Source organism: Macaca nemestrina, chromosome 1 (genome assembly GCF_043159975.1).
Source record: "Macaca nemestrina isolate mMacNem1 chromosome 1, mMacNem.hap1, whole genome shotgun sequence".
Taxonomy (NCBI): Eukaryota; Metazoa; Chordata; class Mammalia; order Primates; family Cercopithecidae; genus Macaca; species Macaca nemestrina.
In genome coordinates this window covers 137,723,947-137,749,825 of record NC_092125.1, presented here as the reverse complement: position 1 = coordinate 137,749,825, position 25,879 = coordinate 137,723,947, and the positions used below count along the sequence as shown (strand labels likewise).

Sequence of the window (25,879 nt, the reverse complement as noted above, 5' to 3'; positions counted from 1 at the left end):
ATGAGAATTAGAACCTCTAATTCAGAGTACTCAGAAGTTACATTCTAATGGTTGTTTGAAAAATTTAAGAGACGGTGTCCCTAGGATTTCTTACAGATGATTGTAACAAATGTCAGGTGGATATTTGTGACTAATCTGAAAAAAGGTAATGTCAGGACCTTTGTGGACTGTCATCCTCCTTAGAGTTGTGTGGGGATGACCATCACATGGAGCCTTAAGGGGCAGATGTGCTAGAGAGTCAAATTGAGTGTGAAGCGACAGGGCATTTAAAAGGAGGGTTAACAAAATGGAATCCAGCCAGAGGATCACAAGTAGGATGACAGTGGGTCTAGAAATTATAGAACCGGATAACCATAAAAAAACTGAGAACATTTAGAGTCAAGAGGGCTTTGTCCTGGGGAGGGGCATCCATAACCACCTTTAGATACCATATGGAAGACAAACTGGACTTGTTTTTATTCTGAGTGTCTTGTTTTTAGTATGAGTGTCTCGAGAGACAGAACCAGGTAGCACCAGGAGCAGCTCTGGTCTGGTTGGTCATAGCTGTAATGCCAAGGCTCTTAGAGGGCATTCCTCTGAAAGCAGATCTGGAGACAATGGTTTGAGTGAGGTAGTTTATTTAGGAGATAATCCCAGGACACATCATGAGGCAAGAGAGAAAAGTCAACAAAGGGTTGTGGGAAACTAGGGCTCAACTGCACGTGGACCTCTTGAGACACCGTGTAGTGCAAACTTCAGAGCTCCCCTGAGGGCCGAGGAAGCTGGCATGGTTATCCACTGACTCCTGCCCCTCATTTGCTGGAAGTCACTCTTGGGTGGTCCAGCCTGCCCTGAGTCCAGACTGAGCTTGCTGCCTCAGCCTGAGGACACCCTCAGCTAGGAATGAAGGAAGCTGTAGGCCTGCATGGAGACTGTTTACAGGGGATCTCTGGGGTGGGCTGGGGTCATCTGGGCGCCAACACCCTCCGTGAAACCAGGTAAGAGAGAGCCCCAAATAGTCTGGCACTCCCACGATCACTTGCCTTCTGCTTCTGCATGGATGTGAGGCAGGAGAGCTGTCATTGCAGCTAACAGAGGCAGAATGCATCACAGGGGCATGGCACATTAAGACTGGCTTTGAACCTCAGGATTTGTGGCAGGTGGGGTGACACCCTCAGGGGATGCCAAAACCAAGATGGTAAATGGAGGCAGTGATTTTTCTTTCAGCTCACAGCTACCGTACTGCTCATGGGTCCAGCACAGAGCCAGTGGCCAGAGGCTGACTGCTGGGCAGTGGCATCCTGACCTCTCCCATACATCCCCCTCAAGTTGTGCTTTTGTGACATGGCTCTCCTTCCTTTTTCTGTCGATGTGTCCACGATGTTCCCTTTAACCAGATTCCCTGTGTTACCAGGCAAAGAGGGAACAAAGAATGGGTAGTAAGGATAGAGGTTGTTTCGTGATTTACCACTGGGCCTGTGTCTGCCCTGCTGGGCTTAGCCCTGCTTGTGCTGTGTTCTCTGAATTGGACTGAATTGAATTTTATTCAGGTAGCTCCAGACAAGAAAACAGGCATATGCTCAGCTGGATTCTGGCTCATCCATGCAGCAGGTCAGCTACCAGAGTTTACTCAAGGTCTTTAATAAGTTTATACTAACTCTCTTGCTCCCTAAAATTCGGACTAGAAATCAAACTAAATTAAAGTGAGCATTGTCAGCAATTTTCATTTTATTGTTGTTTTGGGTTAAATGTGTAAGGCGAACCAAATCGATGGAACTGGTTTTGCTGGTTTCAGTTACAATGTTTCATCGTAACTAGCATTTGTACTTTTTTCCTTTTCCCGCTCATTCTCTCTTCATTCACTTTCCTTCATTCTGTTCTTAATTTAGTGATTATTTCAAATAATATACTAAGAAAAAGTGCTGAAACATAAAGCTGGAATCCCATGTCTGCCTCTTTTCCCCCACCAAAAAATAAGGCTGTTCAATTCTTTTTAAAAATATAACTTCTAGCCATTCAGCCTTCAGACATAATAATATAAATCTATTTCTTAACCCAATTTTAATTCAGTTGCACAGTGCATAGTGGAATGAGCTTGGAAACCAGACAAAAATTAGAGTAATAAAAGCAGACAATGCCTTTGCCTATGTATTATGCCTTATAAATTTCAGGTTCTCTGACTGGCTTCATTTTAACTAGCTGAGAAAAATATAATCCGCCAAAGATGGTTACCAGTGTTCAAAGTCAACTGAAACCGAGGCAGTGTTCAGTAATTACAGCCTTACAGTTTCTAGGAGACTCCGTCCCCACCAGACCTGCCATCTCATGTTCCCATTTGTAACATTGTTCATTATATTCAACCTGCTGCCATCACTCTGGAGCTTTCAAAGGCATTCTGGGGGCTATCTTGCTGTAGGACATGGATAATGAAATAGTTATATGTGACTTGTATTATAATCGTCTCACCTAACCCCCCATTTAGCTTGAAAAGTAGACTTAATAAAAGCAGGAGTGAAAAGCACTTTATGTTTTTAATAAGGAGTCTCATATGGTATTACCTGCTGTTTTTCATTGTGTGTCTCATCTCATGGTTTTCCTTTGAGATACATGACAGAAGAAAGCCAAGCACATCTCTTAATCTTAAAGCACTTTAAGAATCTATTGCAGTAATCTACCAAAATTGATCAATAACTTCAAGCTAACAGGGCTGATTTCCAAAGTACATATGTGTACTTATAGAGACAGGCAGATCTGTTCACTGGCAAGTAAAGGCCGTCTTATGTCCAAGAAACTAGAGGATTCTACTGTATAATAATTTAATGTTCTGTTTGCAAAAGGTAATTATAAAACTCTCATTCCATCTCCTGCTCTGATGGGCTTAGGATGAATATAAAATGGATTAAGAGGAAATGGATAAGACGTTCTGTATTGCTGAACTCTGTCTGGTGTCATGATATGCAAACAGTGAGCAGAGTGCTGAAACTACTAAATACACACTGAAGAGATGACAGGGCTCAAATGCGAGAATGCCTGGATCTGCCAGAGAAAAGGACTCCTAAAAATAGTGCTAACAATTTACGGAAGAGAAAATCTGACTGTGGTGTAAAAATCTTTGAAGGCAGAGCTGCTTGGAGCTGGATGCTATAAACATATTCATGATGATGTGTTTGGAGAGGCATCTATTTTCTATGAGTTAATTCTCAAATGAGGAAGGGAAAGAACATCTATGGACCTGTAATATATGCTGAAAAAAGACCGGATTAGGAAACGGGAGGCCTTATTTCTAGACGAGGATTTACCACTAATTAGCTCTGTAACCTTTAGTAAGGTGCAATACCTCGTTAGGCCTTCTCTATAAAATAGGTCTGCGAAACTGAGTGTGGCCTGCAGGTGCTAAAAGATCAGGACAGGTTGAATATTCATGATTCCCCCAAATTCTGGCCTGGTTATAATGCAATTTTTTTTTTTAAATTTAGGGACTGCATTAAAAAAATGCATCTCCCTTTTTTAAGGTTATTAGATATTTTTAAATAAAAAAGTAACGCATGTTCATTTTAATAACTCAAATAACACAGAAATATTGAAAAAAAGATTAAAAATTAAAAATATCTCTTTAGTCTTCCTCTAAAACTGTCTGGAATTGGTTCCTTCTGGTGGATTCTTGGTCTCGCTGACTTCAAGAATGAAACTGCAGGCCCTCAGGGTGAGTGTTACAGCTCCTAAAGATGGTGTGTCCAGAGTTTGTTCTCTCAGATGTTCAGATGTGTCTGGAGTTTCTCTCTTCCGGTGGGTTCATGGTCTCACTGACTTCAGGAGTGATGCTGCAGACCTTTGCAGTGAGTGTTACAGCTCATAAAGGTAGTGCGGACCCAAAGAGTGAGCAGCACCAAGATTTATTGTGAAAAGCCAAAGAACAAGGCTGCCACAGAGTGGAAGGGGACCCTAGCAGGTTGCCACTGCTGGCTTGGGTGGCCAGATTTTATTCCCTTATTTGTCCCCACCCACATCCTGCTGATTGGTCCATTTTACAGAGTGCTGATTGGTCTGTTTTTACAGAGTGCTGATTGGTGCATTTACAAACCTTTAGCTAGACACAGAGCACTGATTTGTGCATTTTTACAGAGTGCTGATTGGTGCATTTATAAAGCTTTAGCTAGACAGAGCGCTGATTGGTGCGTTTTTACAGAGTGCTGATTGGTTCATTTATAATCCTCTAGCTAGACAGAAAGTTCTTCAAGTCCCCACTTGACCCAGGAAATCCAGCTGGCTTCACCTCTCAAAACCACCCCACCTGAGGTAATCAGCAATGCTATATGTTATTCCAATGTTTTCATTATACTTTTAATATATGGATATATATATAAAACTCATTCTTTAAGCAATTTCCTTCATAAAAATGGCATCATTTTTCATTTAATGATGTACCATGGATAGGCAAACCATGGTTCATGGGCTGACTCTGGCCATGCTGAATGTATTGTCTATGACTGTTTTCACATTACAAAGGCAGAGAGTTAAGTAATTGCATCAGAGACATTTTAGAGAAAAACTTCACCATCCTTTCAATATATGTAGCTCTGTCTCATTGTTTTTAAAAAGTTGCATAATATTCCATATAATGTATATGCATCATTGATTCAACTCTGTTGGTTCAGGTAGTTGAAAAGCCAAGAGGAATGTAAGTTTCAGATACTGCCAGATTCAGAAACAGAAATAATGTTCTCAGGAGACTGTCTACATTTGATTCTTGGTTCAGCATTTTTCTCTGTAAGCTTAGTTCTCAAGCAGTCTTTCCTCTTGGACAAAATAGCCATCATCAGTTCCAGTCTTAAATCTCATTCTACAGTGTTAAGAAAGCTGTTCTTTCCCAGTTGTTTTTTTTCTGAGATACTGGGTGGGATTTTCGCTGGCCTGGTTGCCCATCCCTGAACCAGTCACCGTACCAGGGCATCAACACTCTATTGGCCAAGTTTAGGCCACATACTCCCCTCTGGACTCTGGAGCATGAGGCCACCCTTACCAACACATTTGGATTGAAAGTATGAAAGTGTAATTACCCAAGGATAATTGCCGAGCAGTTATTAAAAGGGGAGACAATTACTAGGAGCTTGAGACAACCAATGTCTGCCATAAGCTCATATTTTCCTCAAGTAGTTTGATGGGATAGATATTTGTCTTCTTAGAACTTCTGTAAGTATTGTTGGTACACTTCTCAAAAAGTTTCTTGTAGTTGATCACATTCATCTCATCAGCAGTTCTTGAGTGTTGAGTTTTCTGTATTGTCACCAGTACTGGTTATTAAAGCAAATTTAAAAAAATGGATCTGATATTTGAAAAATATCTTACTGTTTAAATTTGCATTCTAATGACCACCAGTGAGACTGACTATCTTTTTCATAACTTTATATTTTATTATATGCATTTATTCTTTTTTTTTTTTTTTTTTTTTGAGACGGAGTCTTGCTCTGTCATCAGGCTGAAGTGCAGTGGCGTGATCTTAGCTTACTGCAATCTCTGCCTCCCCCGTTCAAGTGATTCTCCTGCCTCAGCCTTCTGAGTAGCTGGGATTACAGGTACACGGCCATCACACCCAACTAATTTTTTTTTTTTTTTTTTTTTTGAGACGGAATCTCGCTCTGTCACCCAGGCTGGAGTGCAGTGGTCAAATCTCAGCTCACTGCAAGCTCCGCCTCCCGGGTTCACGCCATTCTCCTGCCTCAGCCTCCGGAGTAGCTGGGACTACAGGCGCCCGCCACCTCGCCTGGCTAATTTTTTGTGTTTTTTTTAGTAGAGACGGGGTTTCACCATGTTGGCCAGGATGGTCTCAATCTCCTGACCTCGTGATCCGCCCGCCTTGGCCTCCCAAAGTGCTGGGATTACAGGTGTGAGCCACCACACCTGGCTGTGCATTTATTCTTATACAAAATATCACAATATCATTTATACATTTTTCTATTGTATTGCTTATCTTCTTACATTTGTAGGAGTTCTGAGTACATTGAGCATACCAATCTTTTGTCCAGTTTATATGTTGCAAATCCTTTTTCATCAGCTGTTTAGTTGGCCTTACTTATTATATCATGCTGTATTTTTAAAAAGTATGTGTTAAGCTCTGTGAAGAAGTTCATTCCAAATGTAGAAATACATCACAATCTCACTGATCTGAGAGCACTGAGTGAAAGCATTATTGAAAGTTATGTTCATCTCTATGTTTAAAATGCTCATATTCAGAAATTACATGATTCAGGGTGTGTAAATAGAACACCTCCTGGCTTCTCTATTGATATATGTTGTTCAAGAAGAGATGGGAGCTCACACACACACAAACCTAGTCCCCTTCATCCACAAGGCATCATCTGTCACTGAAGCAGCTCAGCTCCACCACTTTGTTCAAACACAGAAACCAATATCCAGCAATCCTACTCCTGGCTATAGATCCAAGCAAACTGAAACTAGGTTCTTGCAGAGATATCAACACCCCTATGTTCATTGTAGCACTATTCATAGTAGCCGAGATATGGACACTACCCAAATACTCACTGACATATGAGTACAGAAAATGCAGTGAGTATATACAGTGGAATATTAACCAGTTTTAAAAAAGAGAGAAATCCATTTATGGCAATGTAGATGGAACTGGACAACATTGTGATAAGTGAAATAATCCTGTCACAAAAGGACAAATACTGCATGATCCCATTTTATATGAGATATCTAAAATAGTCAAGCTCACAAAAGCTGATACTAGAGTAATGGTTTCCAGGGGCTCAATGGGTGTAAAGTTATATTTGTATAAGATGATTAAGTTCTAGACATCTGCGGTACAACACAGTGCATATTGTTAATAATACAGTGCTATGTACTTAAAATTTTGTTAAGAGGTTAGAGCTTGTGTTAAGTGTTCTTACAAACAGGCAAACAGACAAACATAAAACAAAACCAAAATATAGCCAAAGGACACAAGGAACCTTTTGGAAGTAAAGAATATATTTATTACCCTGATTATGGTGATGGTATCAAGAGGATATGTGTATGTCCAAGCTCATCAAACTCTGTAAATTATGTACAGATTTTGTTTTTGGTGCATCAGTTATACCTCAATAAAGCTGAAAAAAACATAAAGGGTTGTTTTGCCTAAAAATAAAAACCCTGGATACAATAGCTCTTATTAAAATAATCTGTCTACAGAAATTACTTCTAATTATGCAACATTTTTGCTGTATCATAGTATGACACTTTTATTAAACTTATTCTTTCATGTAATTATAAAAACAAAAATTGTAATAGAGAATCTTATATGTGTTCATACATATGAGTAGAATGGCTTTAAATAATAATATGAAAGGGAAGAATAAAGCATTTCTATGTACAGAGTAGTTTGTAGTAAAACATGATTTATTTAAGTCTGGATTGAACAACTGACATAATTGCACAGCAAACTGACAGAAAAAGGGATTTGTTTTTTTTTTTTCTCTTTTTAAAGTTCTAAATACGAGAATCTTAAAGATGCTTTAATTACGCAATATAGTAATTTTGATTATAATCTTTTATTTTAAATTATGATTGCTTAGAGGCGAGGCACCAAATTGAGTGTTTTTTTAAAAAGCAGTGCCTATCTGTAGTTTTAAAAATAAATACATCAAAAATTAAGTTTTGCAACGACCTTTCCCAAATCACAAGCCAGCAAAGGGGAACACGCAGGTTAGCTAGCCAAAGGTATCTGGATCTGCAGTCAGTTTTTGATTAATTAATTAATTAGTGGTTTAACTGATTCAGTGATATGCATTATGTATTAAGTGGTTTCTGTTATGTAAGGTGATTGGAAATTAATATGTTCTAGGTAATATAGTATTTTATAAAGAAAGAATTATTGTATAAGATAAATATAGGTTGCCTAGTCTTAAATAATTAGATAACGAAGTTTTAATTTAATTTTTTTTGACATTCTTGTTTAGCAGTTTTGTTTATTAAAAATTTAAAATTTTGTTTTAGATACAGGGGGTACACATGCAGGTTTGTTACATGTGTTTATTGCCTGATGTTGGGGTTTGAGATACAAACGATCCCATCACCCAGGTAATGAGCATAGTACCCAATAGTTTTTTTTTTTTAACCGTTGTCCCCCTCCCACTCTCTCCTCACTAGTAGTCCCCAGGGTTACTGGTGAGAACATGTGATGTTTGGTTTTCTGTTCCTGCGTAATTCCCTTAGGGTAATGGCCTCCAGCTGTATGCATGCAGATGACTAAATTTTAAATTCTCAATATTGGATAAAGGTGAATTCATTTTGCATGATTCATACCTGAGGGTCTCATGATGTCTGCTGCCTCAGTCATGGTAAGCATGAGCATCCACATTTAGGGTACTTGCTGCAAATGATGGTTAATAGAGGATTCTGGACATTAGAATACTGAAACAAGTTTAATTAATCCTCTGCCAAAATACATTCCTCCAACTCACAACTCTGGTGATTGAGGAATAATAATAACAAATATAGGAGAACACACACACGTGCACACACATACACGTAACTTAATTCATCAATCCTCTCTACTACTCCACTAGGTTAACACTGATTTTCCCCTTTTATAGATAAGGAAATGGAAGAACAGATAGGTTAAGTGCCTTGTCTAAGGACAGCAAGCCAGCAAATGGAAGAGCAGGATTCAAACCCAGGCTGCCCAGCTCCAGGGCTATTCTAATTTACACGTTTGACTGCCATACAAGTTATTGACTGCTAGTCTGGAAGTGGGGTCTTGCACTTCGTTCTTTTAGAAATACTTCCTCCCTCCCTCAAGCACTCATTCGTTTTAGTCTCTTGTGGCAGTGACCACATTTACCTCTACCATTGCCCTACTTTACAGATCGTGTGGATTGGAATATCACAACTGGTTGCTGTACACACTGCTGCTCCTGACTTGCTAAACTGTTGGCAGCCTCCACCCTCATGTTTAGTTCCACCTGTTTTCTCTTATTCTGTTCACAGTGGGAATGAAAAGCAGCTGAGATTCTATTTTTGTCTATTAATTGGTCCCATTACTCGGAAGCCTTTTTTAAATAGAGCTCCCTCCTTTTCCAAGTTTAGCAATCTGTTCATTTCTTTCTTAGTACAACCCTTTCATCATCTTCAGCGTTCACTTCCCAACTCCTTCCAGCTTCTCTATATTCCTGTGGAGCTCAGGATGAATGAATATTCAACTAGGGGTCTGACCATATAGAGAATGGGAAAGGACTTCTGGCCCTCCTGTACTATGTGATTCTTTGCAGTATCCAGGTTTCCAGTTTACGTTCTTTCCCTGCCTTACTCCTGTGTATCTATGACATTTTATTCATCAGCAACCCTTTAATAATGAACTGGGCCGGGCGCGGTGGCTCACGCCTGTAATCCCAGCACTATGGGAGGCCGAGGCGGGCGGATCACGAGGTCAGGAGATCCAGACCACCCTGGCTAACACAGTGAAACCCCATCTCTACTAAAAATACAAAAAAACTAGCCGGGTGAGGTGGCGAGCGCCTGTAGTCCCAGCTACTCGGGTGGCTGAGGCAGGAGAATGACGTGAACCCGGGAGGTGGAGCTTGCAGTGAGCCGAGATTGCACCACCGCACTCCAGCCCGGGCGACAGGGAGAGACTCCGTCTCAAAAAAAAAAAAAAAAAAAAAAGTAATAATAATAATAATAATAATAATGAACTTACGCAAAATGCACTGCCTGGGCAGAGAGGTTGCTCTGCTCCTCTATTCCCTGCACATGCCAAATGCAAACAGTGCCCAGATTATATTCTCAATTTTGTTAAGGAGGTTTTCAGCGGAACACAATTCAGAACAATTATTGGAACCGTAACTATTCTAAAGTCACAACTGGGACGTTGGTGAATTCAGAGTTTCCGTTAGGATTTTTGACAATTAAAAATTTGAAATAGTTAATTTGAAAAAAATGGCCAAATTAATGTGATTTTTGCATAAATTATTTAGTTTGATAGCCAATAGTTGTTTAAAAGGACTAAGGTTTAAACTCTTCGTGATAATAAGATTTTGCTGTTAAGTTACTCAGTTAAGGTTTTGGGTTTTATTTAGTAGAGGATGGTCCATGGTTTTGTGAAGTTGGTAAAACATAAGAATCTATTTTTGTGTATCTAGGACAAAATAATTAGTTTCAAACCCTGTCAGAAACATTCTCACTGCAAATAAATCAATGCTTGTCTTAATGAAGGAGATTATTAACACTAGAGGAAGTTAAGAGTAGAAATTCTTAGAAATTTAGGAGAGGGTATGTAAAATTCTTATGCCACAGTTAGATCTGTATCTGTGGGTGGCAGAATGTCTTAGTAGAGATCTAAGAGGCTGTGCAAATTAAGGAGTAGGCATCCATCCACATAATTTAATATGATTTCCCATTTATTGTCACTAATTTTTATTAATTATCCTGTACTTCATTTAAGAAATGGGAATTACGTATTTTTCTTTTTCACGTCTTTAGGACATTATTTATTTTGAAAATTTTGCCAGTACAGTATGAAGATTTAATTAATTAGATTAAAACAATCAATTGTTTAAGTCCAATTTAAAAATAATGCATTGAAACAAAATTAAAATAATACATAGACATAATTATTTTAAATACGAAATTCTCCCTCTTTACTCTTGTAGTTTTAATTGTCAAAAAGAAAAAACCTCACAAAAAGCAAATTGGTAATATCTATTGTGGGAGAAAAGGACTGTGCACTGTTGGTGAGAGTTTATATGGATGAAACTTTTTTGGAGAAGAATTTAGAAAAAAGTTATCAAAACTCTATTTGTGTTTACCATTTGACCTACAAATTCCATTACTATGTCCTCCAGAAAATTTCAAGGATGTTTATATTAGCATCATTTGTAATAAAATAAAACTGGAAATGACTGAAATGCCTATACTAGGAGACTGTTACATGAATTACAATGTATTCTTATTAAGGAGCTATTATCTGACTTTTAAAATATGGTAGATCTGTATGCACAGATATGACATTTTGTCAAGATACAAAATTCAGAACACTACATTATTCATATAGTATTCTATGATTTTTTTTTCTGTTTTTGCACAACTTTTTGTTTTTTCTTTGAGTTACTAATTGTCTTGCTTATTTGTTTTCTTAATTCTCTTTGTACTTATCATTTATTCAACATTGATGTTTCCCTCAGTTGTCTCAGTCTGCTCCCATACATTGAAACACATCAGATGCTCTATCCATTTCATGTTCTTGGGGACATCTTTCCTGGGGCTTACTGACCTCCTTAAATCTCACCTGGTTGCTGTGTGGTTGTTACCTTGGATGTCCATTTACCATTAACCCAAGGGTGCTCTTTATCTGTCTTTTGAATTGCATCCTCTGTTTACTGGCCTTATTGTATCGTATTCTTTTCTGGTTTGCTACATCATTTCCATGAAACAGCTCCTTGAATAACTTAAGGAGAAAGTAAATGTTGTGAGACCTGTAGCCGATGTTGTTGGTGTCCTCTTAGATTCCTTCGTTGTTTAAAATTCTGTCTATGTTAATGGACATCACTACATGCACCTCTGACTCCACATGACGGTTTCTCAGGGTTCATATACAGGAGAAGCTCTCAGCCAGTGATGGATCAGTTTTTTCACCCCTTGGCAAAGATAGTTATGATGCGTGTTCTGTTTCCTGCAGTTCTTAAGGAGGATTGAATCCCAGTTGTCCATTGAGGTGACGTATCCAATAAAGCATCCTTTCTTGGGCTCCTTCTCTTCCTGTTCTCAATTCTCCATTCCCCTGCCAGTGCTCCCTGGCAGTTCCCAAATCAACTATTTGCATTAAAGTCCTTGTTTTTGGAGTTGTTTCTGGGGAATCCCAAATTGGAGACACCTTGCATGTCTGAAGGTCTTTAGAGTTGACCCTCATACTTAACTGCTCATTTAGCTGGATATTGAATTCTGAGTTGGAATTAATCATTTGAAATTTGAAGTCATTGCTCTATTATATTCCGTCTTCTTTTGTTTATTGAAAAATGGAGCATCCTTCTGATTCCTGATCCTTTGTATGTAACTTGATGTTTTTTCTCTCTTGAATTTTTATATCTTTTTCTTCATTCCCAAATTTCATAATTATATGCTGTAGTAAGTCCATTAAAAATTATGGTGGGTACCTGAAAAGCTTTTTGGAGTCTTAAAACTATCACCCTTCAAGTCTGAGGTATTTTTATGATTTTTAAAATAATATTCTCCTCTCCATTTTCTGGGTTTTTCAGTTGGACTGCCTGAACTATCGTCCAATTTTTTTAATGTTTCCCACTTATTTTCTATCTCTTTTTACTTTAATTTTTGGAGATTTTCTCAGTATTCCAATTATCCCATTCATTTGTTATTTCTTCTCTCTTATATTTAATTTCAAAACTTTTTGAACTCTGATTTTTTTCTTTAACAATTTTTAAATAATACTTATTCTCATTTCATGTATGATACTTTACATATCTCACTGATATAGGTGATAGTTTTACTTGGAAGTTTTCTTGTTCTGTAGCCTCTCACCTCCAAGTAGCTTCCCTCACCTACCTTGTTTTGTGCTCTGCCTTTTACATTAGGACCTTTCCTCGGTTATCTGATTATCCTTTGTTTTCTCCTTAAATTTAAGAGGAAGGCCCTCAAAAGTTGATTGAAAACTTTGTGGGCATGAACAGAGCTGTAAATTGTGTATTTTGCTGTAGAATCACATGGTCATGATGCTATATAATCTTTGTGTTTACCACTTGAATCATTCATAGAGTAAACATAACATAGTTAATAGTATCTTTACTTATTGATGATTGAGTACACACATTTAAAGTTCTGCTACTAGAAATAATTCTTAGATGAATATCTTTTTATATATACTGAATTATTTCTTTAGAAGAGAGTTCACTTTCTGAGTTTGATCAGGATGATGCAGTGGGGCAGGAAATGGCCTATTTGATCCTCTATGATGGTAATATCGTGGTAACGTTCTTGCTTTTTCACAGAATAAAACTCTGTGAGTCCAGGTCAGTGCGAGTGAGTCTAAGTCTCTATAGACTTTCTCAGATGCAAAGTCCAAATTCATCTTCATTTGTCACATTGCAGTATTCTTTTGTTCAGCTTTAGAGAGGAAGATATTTTGCTAGAGATAATACTTAGAATCCCTAAGAATGTCAGTGATAGATACATTTAAATGTAGAATTCTAGGATTCCATGCTACTGGAATTTAAAAATTTGGTGAATGATAATGGTCATAAATGATATCGGATGAATAGGCATGTAGACATTCACTAGTCAGTTTCACTGAGACAATAATGGCGGGAGTCTGCAAGTAAATTACTCGTGATATATCTATCTCTAATGAACCGGACAGGCATTACCAACCCAACCTCTCAGCAAGGAAACTTTGTGACAATGTAGCTCTGATTTGTCTTTGTTTTATCTTGTTAGCTGAGACAGTTGATAGCAAACATGTAAATGGATGGAAATAAAGCAATTCATTTGCACTCCCAGAAGGATTATTTTAACTATTGGTAGGGATTGAATTGTTTCTCCCCAAAAAAGATACATTGGAGTCCCAACCTCCAGTATCTAAGAATGTGACCTTATTTGTAGATAAAGGTCTTTACAGAAGTAACCAAGTTAAAATAAGCCATTAGGGAGGGCCCTAATCTGACTTGTGTCTTTATAAAGATATAAAGGGGAAATCTGACACAGAGCTAGACATGCATAGAGGGGAGATGATATGAAAAGACACAGAGAGAAGATGACCATCCACAAATAAAGAGCAGCGGTCTGGCATAGATTCTCCCCTCCCAGTCCTCAGAAAAAGTCAACTCTGATGACACCTTGATTTTGAGCTTCTAGCTCCCATAATTATAAGACAATACATGTCTTTTCTTTAAGCTATCAAATTAGTGGGTTTTCATTACGGCCGCCCTAGCAAAGTAATGCAGATGTTTCCTGTATTCCATTTTGTTAATCCAGCTGTTCATGCCAGGGCCTCCAAGTGCTTTTTAACCAGAACAAAATCTTAGTTTCAGCGGAATGTCAAGTTGACTTATGCTAAATAGATAATAGCTTCCTAAATTCCCAATACCAAGTATTAAGATATTTTAAAATACAACTGTTGCTTTTTTCTCTCATTATTTCTGAATGTGGAAAAATATAATCTCATTAGAAATATTGTTTTCAAGTATGTTAGCAAGCCAATTAAAATATAGGCTTCTGGGTTTTGCCCGGATGATAGTGATAAAATTAATTATGAGCCCAATGCTCTGCTTTCTGTGAGTTTCCTCTTCTCTCAGACCAAGTTGGCAGGTCTGTTATTGTAAAAGAAACCACTGAAGGGTCATCACCAGTATGAGATGAAATCATCGATGAATGTTTGACAGTTTGTAAGGCATAGTGATGTTACTTAGATGTTTTGTTTTCTCCTTGGGTGACATGGGCAGCATAGCAATTATAGCACATTTCAAATCATTGCTTACAGGAAAATGACTCATTTCACAATGCAGTACTTAGTTGGGGCCCTGGCTATGGATAGAGACAAGTATCTTTCTGTTTATGACTTTTCCTGAGTTATGAGCAAACCAGACAGAGGCTCAGGTTCATTAGAAAGTTTACAGTGTATTTTTCATTTTAATGAGATGCCTGGGTAAATTCAAAACTAATACTTTACACTGATATTTGGTAGGCACTGACATGTCATTATGTCATACACGTGCTGGTCAGGACTTGTAAAACAAAAACACCAGAGCCGTCTCAAGAGTCTCCAAATAGATATGGAGGGAGTATTATGCCTGAATCGGTGGAGCCTCTTTGCTTGTGCACTTGTCGTTTTTTACTGACCTTGTTTGGAGTTGAACACTGCTGCAGGCACCCTTAAATTGATGCCTTATGACAGGTTCTCAGTTGAGTAGTCAAACAGCCAAATTACTATAAGTTATTTTTCCATTCTTTCTGGCCCATTCGCCCAACTAATAAAAGTTACTGTTAGTTCTTGACTCCACTAGTGACTGAATAGTCACTTTTTAATCTAGTGGGTTTGTTTCAATCAAAATTGTCAGATTTATGAGAAAAAAGATTGTGTGAAGAAAAGAACTTTAATTTGACATATATTTTTTGTTATTCATTATAGTCAAAGGCTTATCCTCATTCATATCTTTATAAGTGTTAAACGTGTTGCCAGATTCTCTCATCTTCTCATTTATATCCTATACCCTACAACCCTACATGTAAAAGAAATCCTCTGTGGCTTTGCGTTTCTAGTAGCACAAATGTCTCCTATGAAATACTACAATATACTGGGGCTGAAATCTATCCTTTTTGGGGGCTGGTCTGCTCCTATAGTTTTCAAGCTGGTCTCCCATTCCCCAGCTTCTTACTTTTCAATTCTAGCATGTATACATGACAAGCACCCTGAAATCTCTTTGTCTTTGAGTGGATCTCCAGCTTCAGAGCTTAGGGTGATTTGCTTCTTGATCATTTCTACCTCCACCCATCAACGTCTTAGATGTTAAATCCCCCAGGGTTTCTTCTTTCTCTTCTTTTCTTCCTCTATGAGCAATTATCATCCCTTCCCTTGACTCTAATATATGTTGCAACTTTCATAACCCAACCTCCTCCCTAAGCTCCAGATACATAATTACAACAAACATTGTTAAGTATCTTCTGTGTCTCACAGATATGTCACACTCAACATGTCCAAACCAGATTTGTTGTTTTTCCTGTAACTTCTCCTGGTCTAAAGAATATCTTTCCATTAATGGAATTGCTACTCCTCCAGTCTCCCAAAGTAGAATATCTGGCTCATCTTCAGCACCCCTCTTTTCCTCACCCCATCACATGTAATTATCATAAAAACCCATTGGTTCTCTCCTCTAAATCTTTATTGTTTCTTCCTCTTGAATCCCATCATGGCTACTTAAGTTTATGACCTTATGATCACTTGCCTGGACAATTGAAATAATCTCCTGCTTCATCTTTAGCCATTTTCTCTTTCAATCCTCCATTCACACTTGCTCCAGAGTCCTCATCTTTCTATATGAAATCAGATTACTCTGTCTTCTGCTCAGAATCTGGCAGGCACTGTCATTCAATTAGCTGCTTTAGCATTGGCATAGAAATGCCTTTATAATCTCAACTTAAGTCAAATTTTACTTTTACCTCTCTCCAGGTAGAACTACATTTCTTGTGGTGTTGAGTAAACCTGGCTCCCTATGTAGAGATTTGTTTTGAAAAATTTTTTAGTGATTTTGCAAATTCTTGTTTTCTTTGTCACTGAATGACACTACTGTATGTCTACTTGCCAGGACTAGAAACCAAAATCTTTGCAGGGATCCTCAATTTTCTTTCCCTTCATATGTAACCCAAAGCCAGATTACATCATTACCTTAAATATTTGTCATAAATACACTTAAGACTTTCTGTCTGTACAGTTGCTAACCTGGTAAACTGCCATTATCTTTCTCCTGGGCTCCTGTAAGAGCCTGTTATATGGTCTCCTTGTGTCTGGCCCTGATTCTTTTCCATTCTTCTGTCTGTCACATCAGCTGTGTTCTAGAACACACAGTTTACCATGCCCTCCTCTTTAGAATGTCTCAAAGGCTCTCCTAAGATTTCAGGATAGGGTGTAAACTTCTGAAGTTTGCTCCTGCCCTTCTCAGCTGCAAGTCTCTCCTCTGCCCTGTGCTCCCTCCTCTAAGCCTCAGTCATACTGAACTCCTTCCAGTTTCTATGGTTTCTATGGTATATACCCTCTCCATGTCCAAGTCTCCCACAGCTTGGTTCCTCTCACTGAAACTCTCCTCTCCTTCCTCTTCATCTGGCTAACTCCTATTTACCTTTTACATCTCAACCGAAGGTAACTTCCTTCAGGTAGTCTTGACCCTATTAGGTGCCCTTGCTATGTGCTGGTATAGCAACCTGCTTTCCCCTGTCAGAGCCCTGATCACAATTTATTTTAATTATTGTTCAATAAAGTATCTCACATTTCCCCAGCTAGAATGTGAGGAAAGGGAGACTATCTCCCCTACTGTCATATCCTAAGGCTAGCACAGTGCCTGGCAGACAGTGTGTGTTTGATAAATACACACTGATTAGTCTTCTTGTGAGACAAAAATACAGAGTCCTTTAAGAAAACACCTATATAAAACATGTTGACCCAATGAATACTGAATAAATACTCTTTTCCCTGACTGAAATGCCTTTTTTCCCCTTATCGTTATGATCAACCATCCTTTTTGAAGATTCTGTTCAAATGCCATGTTTTGTTTTAAAATCTTGCCAGATTCCTTCATCTTCTTATTTATACCCTACAACAATCTATATGTGAATTGACTCCTTTCTGGCTTTGTGTTTCTGGTAGCACAAATGTCTGGTATGAAATTCTATAATATGTTGGGATTGTTTGTTTATGTGAACCTTAAAAAATGATGAGGTCTAAGACTAGTGATCACAAAATCACTCATCTTCAGTTTCCAAGCATCTGGCTGGTAGGGTTCCTAGCTTATAATCATTATTGAATCCATGAATGAATGAATGAGTGAAGAATAAATGAGCTAGTATCAGTGCCTGAACACCTATGTCTGGTCCTTGCAGCCCCCTCCCAGCTGCCTTTTCTTCCTTTTCTCAGGTATTTCAATTCTTAGTTCTTTGCTCCACCAAACAAATCAACTGCAGCTTTGCTCATGTGACTTCATTTTTCCCTTTGCACCTTTCTACGCAGTGTTTCATGCACACCTCCTATTCCCCATGCCTCTTGTACAATTCAAGTGGAAATTCCTACCCATATTCAACCTCTATATGACTATTACTTATTTAGTCATATTTTCTCCTTTATCTTTTATTTACACATAATTTACATTATTCATTTGTACTTTCCACTTACATTTTTTGGTGTGTTTTTAGAGCTGTTTTAAAATATCTTTAGAGATTTAAATTTGCCAAGGGTCAGTTGTATGTTGACTAATACAACTCTCAAGACTCAGTGGTTCAAAGCAAAAACTATTTGTTTGTTTGTTTGTTTTTGTTTTCATTTTTTTATTATTACCCAACACCATCCATGTAGCATGGGTCAGTCAGGGCTGTTTTCCAGTTTACCTTACTTTGGGGCCCAAGCAGCTCCTGTTTGGATCACCGCTGAGAAACAGAAAGGAAAGAGTGAAAGGGAGAGCATAGTAAATCATACACCGGCTCTTAAAACTTAACCTGGAAGTGACTCTGCTCATCTGTGAAGCAAGACGTTGTGCCGCACCTGACTCCCGGGGTAGAGAAGTGTGACGTTACTGTATGTCTGGAAAGCGTAGAAGTCTTCATCAGCGGCACTAATGATCACATCAGACTTCTATTCCCTTTGAAGGTTCCTATCGGTTCTAGTATAGAACTTTGAACATGGGGGACATCAGTAAATGCTAACTGTTTGCTTGACCTGAGGTACATTCATTCCATCATTCTGCCTTGACTTGATTTTGAGTGGTGGTTCTCTTGGAGATGAAACCCAAGTTCTGCAAGAGCAAGAAAATGAACTATACCCAAAGTACAAAGACAAAAAACACTTTAAATGCTTCAGCACTTTCTGAACTTGGCAGTGATAAAGACCTCACTAATAGTGTAGATGAACTTGATATTGCGGCCTTACTTAAAAAGCACTAAATCCTCCCAGCTGGAGATAATTGATGAAATGGCTATATCTCAAAGTTTCCCTGGCTGCCACTAACAATGTTAAATTAGATAACTAGCAGCGGCATTTTGAGGAGATGGAAACCATCTGATACCAGAGACTAAAAAATAGAAAGAGATAAAAGCATGAGAATTCTAAAAGCTATTGTGTGAGTTTTCTGAAGTTCAAGCTGTACTACCTTAAGAAGTTGAGTTGCAAAGATAATGAACATGGAAATGTCTGATCAACTGGAATATGTGACATATACTGTATAGTCTTTTCACTGTGCTTCATGTGAGAGGATCAACACAGTGTGGCAGAAATTCCTAAAGGTGTAGATCATGTTTTATCCCCTGCTGTGCCCACTAGTACCCAGTAAACTGTGGTGAGGAAATATGGGGTGGTATGGGCAATACAGTGTACTGTTGTATTAACACTTTCACTTCCATCATTTCTACAATGGGGAATGTATCTTGAAAAAAGTACCTACCTCATAGGGTTGCTGTGATGATTAAATAAGATAATGAATGCAAAAATTTAGCTCTCTGCTTGGCCCTCATTAAATAGCAACTGTTTTGTTTACTGTACGATTTTAACTTATTCTGGTTATTGGCGGTTTTTTTTTTTAAAGAGAGTGCCATTTGTTCTATTTCAGAGACTGAAGAAATAGAAATAGCAAAGCATAGAGCAATTCCATATTGCCATTTAAAAACATGTTTTTCAAACTGTTATTTGTGACCAATTGGTAGGTCATGAAGTCATTTTACTAGACCAGCATATAAAATAGGAGATAAAATAAAAATATGATAGTGCATTTGATTCCAAAGAATAAATATTTTCTATTAAAATCTTATTTAATATGTGTAGTATGTGCCTTTATTAATGTATACATTTATTAATATATATGTATAATAGGTTAAAATATAAAATGCATTTCTTGCTCTGGATTGTGGTCATAAAGTCTGAAAGTCATAATTTTGAATTATGCATAAATGTATCTGGACCTCAACTTGTGAAAGACGCTGTACCCCAAGGTATACCTGAGTTGAGTTTTTCTTGAAGATAATTTTCTAGAAATGTTCTAAACCACATTTAACTTGTAGGGGTACAAAATACTAAAAATGATGACAAGTTATATTGTAAGGTTTCTGGGGTAAAAAACAATGTGTTAGGGAATTTTCCCCCTGTCTCCTTTCATATTCTCAAGTCTGGTAAGGTTCTTTTTATAACAGTGCAAACTGTAACACATTTCAAATACAAAGATGTGAGCATCATTCTGAAATCCAAATGAGATCTGCCTGATTAAATCCAGCAGTCCAGCTAGTGTGCCGATCTATTTAGCTGTCATCATTTGATGGCCTAATCACTACTGGAACCCCCCACTTCCATTCAAAAAGCTAAGCACTTCCCAAATATAAAACAAAAGCAAGTAAAATGTAAAACACACTATGTCACAATTGGCCTCTGAAATGCCATTTTCTTTCTTTAGACTTACAAGCCTGAGTGTCTAGCCTTCAAATTTTATAGGGCTTCTCTTCCCCAGAGGACAAAAGAGCTTGAGGAAAGCAGACCCACACGTGTTTTGGTCTGTTAGCACTTTTGAACGCACTACTCAGTCTTGGAAGGATCGTGAAGCACCTTTTACGGAATGCATTCCACCACCTCAAGTCTATTCACGTGAAGAAAACACAACAGTCCATCATTAGCAAAATCTGCTACATTTTCCTAGCTTTCCCTGGGGACACTGCTTTCCCTCCTAGCCTTGTCACTTGGTGCCTATTTTGTCTCACATTCCTTTTCTACCCTCTTGTATTTTTATTGGTGTTTGCAAACTATTCTCACCCCGTCCCCAATAAAGGAAAATCAAACTTTGGATCTGATGCTTGACCACCCACGTATTATCTCTTCGAGTTGTGGTTACCTATGGAGCCCTGAATCCTTTGTGTCTGGAGATTTTTAGTACCTGGCTTAATGTCAGTCCTTCAACATCCGTCTTGTCAACTTTCTTGATGATGTGATTATTCTCATATATAATCCTTTCCTCTTAGGTCCTGGTCTTCTCCTCTTCAACCGTCTTGTCCTGAATGCCATCTAAGTCACTCACCCCAGGCTTATATCATAGGCTCTGTCTTTACTAGTAACTGTGACTCTCCACTGAAATTTTAAAAATAATTCTACTCCCTGGCCCTCACTTTTGATATCTTCTTTATGATATTCATGTTTAAATAATCACTGTTTGATAATGAGTGTTTGTTTTATGTATCTATCAAAGGTAATTTTTTTGTACCCATATACTTCTTCACACAATCACACTTCTTCTGATGCTCTTTGGTTTGGTTTAATTGATACTGTAATGGCTCATAATTAAACTACAAAAGACAGTGAATGTTTTTTGGAATCGCTTTTGCATGGCTCTCTCCACTGCTACTGCACCCTCATTTGGTTTGCAGATTCACAAACTATGCCCAACAATTTACACATTTCTAAAATTCCTATATTTGAAATTTTATCTCCATCCATTACTCTCTCTCATCCTTTGATTGGGATCTGTGAATCAGAGGTTGAGGCATCCCTATAACATCTGCTATATTTGAGGACTTATTTGCTTGGTTGATTTACTAGACTTGGGTTTATTACGTTAATGGTTTGTTGCAGCATACACATGTAAGCATCACCTGATAAATGCTTCTTTTGTAGCAAATTAGGAAGTTACCAATTTATTGTATCATTACATTTTTCTTGCATGTTTTTGTTCCTTTAAGAAAAATGAGAGAATGTTTATATTTTGCAGTCTTTACCATTGCTTTTGCGTTCAATAATAAAACAAATATTGAAAATCACTAAATCAGCTATTATTTGGAATAACCAATTATGGGTTCATTGTCTTATAGTTATTTTAATAAAAATATAATCAGTTCAAAATACTTGATTTGATTTTTTCATTGAGAAAGGAGATAATTTTTCACTCTGGTAGCCGCATTAATTTGTCTTTGCTACTAGAATATAATTAAGTAAATTAATTCCTCCAGGACTTTCTCTAACACCTAGTCGTGCAAAGGAAGGTGCTAAGAAAGCAAAGATGTTTAAACCATGTATCCTGTCCTGCAGCTACTTACAAACTAATTGATGAGATTGGGCTGAGTCAGTGGTTAACCACACTGCAGTTATTTCAGACTTTGGTTAACATTTTAAATAGCATTCTTTGGGACAAAGTGGCTTGTTGTTCACCAAACCTATTTTCCTCATCCCCTTGTGCAGTAAGCTAGATTATATTTCATATTTTCCAGATTCCCTTGCAATTAGGTGTGGACATATGACTAAGTCTCGGCCAATGGAATGTGGACAGACTGATGTATCTCACTTTTAGATGTGTTCCATGAAACTTCCCACAATCCTCTATTCTCTCTCTTAAACAATCTGCTGGCTAGATGTCTATGTCTGAGGCTATCTGAGAATCAAATACAGAAGATGGCAGAGGTTCAGTTAGCTTAGTTCCCTGAATAACTGAGTGAAGGTGAAATGCCTGCCCTTTCACCCTCTGTTGAACAAGAAATAAGTCTATGTATGTTAGGCCAGTGAGATTTCAGGGTTTATCTGTTACAAATTCTAGGGTTATGGTAACTAATATGCTAAAGAACTTAAGGAGTTGATCCCTGTGGTTTTATTATATGAGAAAATAAAGCTCATAGTATACTTGAAATACATCATTATGAAAGCTAAGTATGGACACGGTTGTACAAATGAAGACTGCCTTGAAATCCAGGAATCAAAAATTATTTGCTGCTGTTTACTAAAGAAGCTATGATTTTAAAAAAGTATGAGAAAAAGGGAAAAGAAATGAGATCATGGAAGAGTCTTGGGAGTGGATGGGAGCATTTGAGATGCAGTAAATCGTATCTGCAATAACATTTCTGGTTCTCCATGTGTTCAAGTACCTATAGCTGGGTCTCCCTAGTGAGTTGGATTTTAAAACATTTTAAAGATTTTAAAATGTTTACCTTCTCATCTATACTTTTTCTATGTGCTATATATAAGTCAATTTAAAAAGCTAAATGCCCTTATTATGTACATATCATCTACTGAAGAGCTGAGTAGTTTTACCACAAAAGAAAAAAAAAATAATCCTGTGTCATTAAATATGTAACATTTAGTGGTGAAAGCTCCAAGCATCAAGAAAAAGTAGTTTCTCTTAAACTCTGTCAATAACTCATAAACTCATAATTTTATTCACGCTTAAATGACTTGTTGATAAAGCAGTTTGTTTCCTTTTCTGAATTTCTCCTTCTTTTTTGTTACTGACAGAAGAGACATACGTTTTCATCATGGCGTTTTTTTTTACAGAAATACATATGCAAGTAATTGATTTTTTAAGAAAGAGTATATGTGGGAGGTAAGTTTTTAAATTTTTTGCATGTCAGAAAATGTCTAAGTTTTGTTCTTACACTTGATTAATAATTAACTGGTTTTTAGAAACGTAGGTTCAAAATCATTTTTCCTAAGAACCTCTAAAGAATTGCCACATTGTTTCAAGCATTTGGAGTTCATGTGTAAAGAAACCTACTCCACCCTCAAATCACCAAACTTTAGATTTTCTTTTCACATTTGAAGTTTTCAAACTTTGTCAGAAGATTTCTAAGGATGAATATTTACTCTTTGTGCTTGGCACTCAGATTGCATTTTCAATATGAAAAGAGTATGTATTTAAGCTCAGGGACACTGTCTTATTTCAATGACATTTTTCTCCTTATTTATTACTTTGGTTTTCTCTTGTGCAACTCCTATCAAATAGCTTTTGGAACTTCTAAATTATTCCTCCATAATTCTTTTTTTGAGACAGGGCCTAACTCTGTTGCCCAAGCTGAACTACAGTGGCACCATGAGAACTTACTGTAGCCTTGACCTCCTGGGCTAAATCGATCCTCCCACCTCAGCCTCCTAAGTAGCTGGGACTTAACAGGTGTGAACCACCATGCTCAGCTAAGTTTTTCATTTTTTGTAGGGATGGAGGTCTTCCTATGTTGCCCAGGGTAGTCTCAAACTCCTGGGCTCAAGAGATCTGCCCACCTTGACCTCCCAAAGTGCTGGCATTACAGGTATGAGCCACCACACCCAGCCCATAAATCTTAACTTATTTTTTATTCATAATTTCCCACTTCACCTTTTTGCTTAATATTCTGGGAGATTTCCTTGTTTACATTTTCTATGTCATTCATAACCATTCAATTTAGTAAGCAATTTAGCTTTAAATTTTAGCAAATGTATTTAATTTCTTTTTTCTTTTCCTTCCTCTCTGTCTCTCTCTCTCTCTCTCTCTCTCTCTCTCTCTCTCTCCTTCTCTCCTTCTTTCTTTTGACAGGGTTTCGCTCTTCCTGCCCAGGCTGGAGTGTAATGGTGCGATCTCCAACTACGGCAACCTATGCCTCCTGGGTTCAAGCGATTCTTCTGCCTCAGCCTCCTGAGTAGTTGGGATTACAGTCATGCACCACTACGCCCGGCTAATTTTGTATTTTAGTAGAGACAGGGTTTCTCCATGTTGGTCAGGCTGATCTCGAACTCCCGACCTCAGGTGATCCACCTGCCTTGGCCTCCCAAAGTGCTGGGATTACAGGTGTGAGCCACCGCGCCTGACCGCAAATGTATTTAATTTCTAAGCACCCTTTCTTATTCATGGCTTGCTCCTTTTTTGTAAATTGTTTATTCTTGTTTCATTCATGGCAGAGCTTCTTAAATCTTTTTGAGATTAAAATGTCTTCAACATTTTCTTCTGTTATTATGTCATTTCTGTTTCATATAAGACCGGTGCTTATGTTTGTTCATCTTGAATTTTTTTTCATGCCCTTGGTTTTTCCATAAAAGCAAATATTTTTAGTTTCTTTATAAATGAATAAAGAACTGTGTAGACTTTACCAAAGGTAGCTGACATGTACTTCTTTTGCTCATTTTAGGTCTTTTTACTCAAAGTCTTCCATGAGTGCTATGACTTTGCCTGCAGACTCTGGATATGTGGGCGGATTGTGTCAAAAGATAGTAGCGAATGGGGAATGGGTTAAGAAGACAGAAGCCTCCACAACAGCCAGAGGAAAACTTTGCTGTGGGCTCAAATATTTTAGCTCATTCCACTCTCCGGTAGGGGGACCACACTTCCCAGTTTGTTCCTGTTGTTATATCATAATTACTAATAGTGTCCCCTTTTACTCTCTAAAGGAGACTGATTTGGATAATAACTTATGTGAGTCACCGTCTCCATGAGTGGAGGGGTCTTCTCTTTCCCTTGGTCCAAGTCCATGGTAGAGGCCCAGAGTTACTGCAGTCTCTGCTAATCTCTCTCTCTCTATTTTTAGCTCATCTTGTGTCCTCTCTAGATGAAACACACTCTTTTAGAGACTACTTCTAAGGATTCAGCTGGGGCAGACTGCTGCTACCTGCTGTCTTACATACACAGGAAAGGGGTGGGGCTATCTGTCCCAGCTGTTTCAAAGCCCTTTCCCTCTGGCCCCTCCTGATTTCAGCCTCACAGCTCCCTCCTCTTCTATATACTGATTGGTTTCCAATTTGGATCCTTTGTGGGAGTTTTATAGGAAAAAGTTTTGTATATTACTGTAGCCATCTTCAGCTCTCTTTCTAGTCTTTGGCTATCTTTATTCTGTTTTTCCTATCAATATAATCTTGCAGACTGTGTTCTTATGTTGGTTTTCTTTTGCTGCATAACAAATTACAAAAACTTTAGTGTCTTGAAACAATGTGTACTTACGATCATAGTTTTTGTAGGTCATAAATCTGGGTGCTGGGGTAAAGTTAAGGATGAAGTTTAGGTGTTGACCATCTGGAAATTTAGGTGTTCTCATCTGGAAGCTTGACTAGGGAAGAACCCATTTCTGAGCTCATTTAGGTTATTGGCAGGGCCCTGTGGTTGACTGCCCTGGACTGAGGCCCCACTGTCTTCCTGGCTATTGGCTGGGATTCTCCGTTAGCTCCTAGAGGTGCTTTCATGTCCTAGCCACATGCCCCTCTCACAGCATAGCGACCTGAGAATGTCTCTTTAATGAGGGCTCACCTGATTAGCCCAGGCCCACACAGGGCAATATGCCTTCTTGTTAACCCAGAGTCAACTGACTAGGGATCTTAATTGCCTCTGCAAATTTCTTTACCTTTGCCACATAACATAACCTAATTATGAGAGTAACAGTCCGTCACACTCACAGATTCTCTTAGCGCTCAAGGGGAAGGGATGACACAAGATGTGGTTAC

General features: G+C 38.0%; 2 long non-coding RNA genes across 3 annotated transcripts in view; one reads left to right on the top strand and one right to left on the bottom strand.

Annotated features, from left to right (window-relative positions):
- The window catches only part of LOC139357548 (uncharacterized), a 49,361-nt gene extending 24,182 nt beyond the window's left edge, over positions 1-25,179 (top strand). Inside the window, exons 2-4 of one of the 2 annotated variants that reach the window (XR_011610952.1) lie at positions 22,973-23,021; positions 23,631-23,724; positions 23,988-25,179. This is a non-coding gene — a long non-coding RNA (uncharacterized lncRNA). The remainder of the gene's footprint in view (positions 1-22,972; positions 23,022-23,630; positions 23,725-23,987) is intronic. The other variant, XR_011610963.1, reaches the window with a different exon arrangement.
- Positions 6,951-16,498, bottom strand: LOC105485435 (uncharacterized). Its single transcript, XR_989573.3, has 3 exons — positions 16,418-16,498; positions 8,281-8,347; positions 6,951-7,085 (listed from the first exon to the last, which is right to left on the bottom strand). It is a non-coding gene; the product is annotated as an uncharacterized lncRNA (long non-coding RNA).
- Positions 25,180-25,879: the final 700 nt, after the last annotated feature.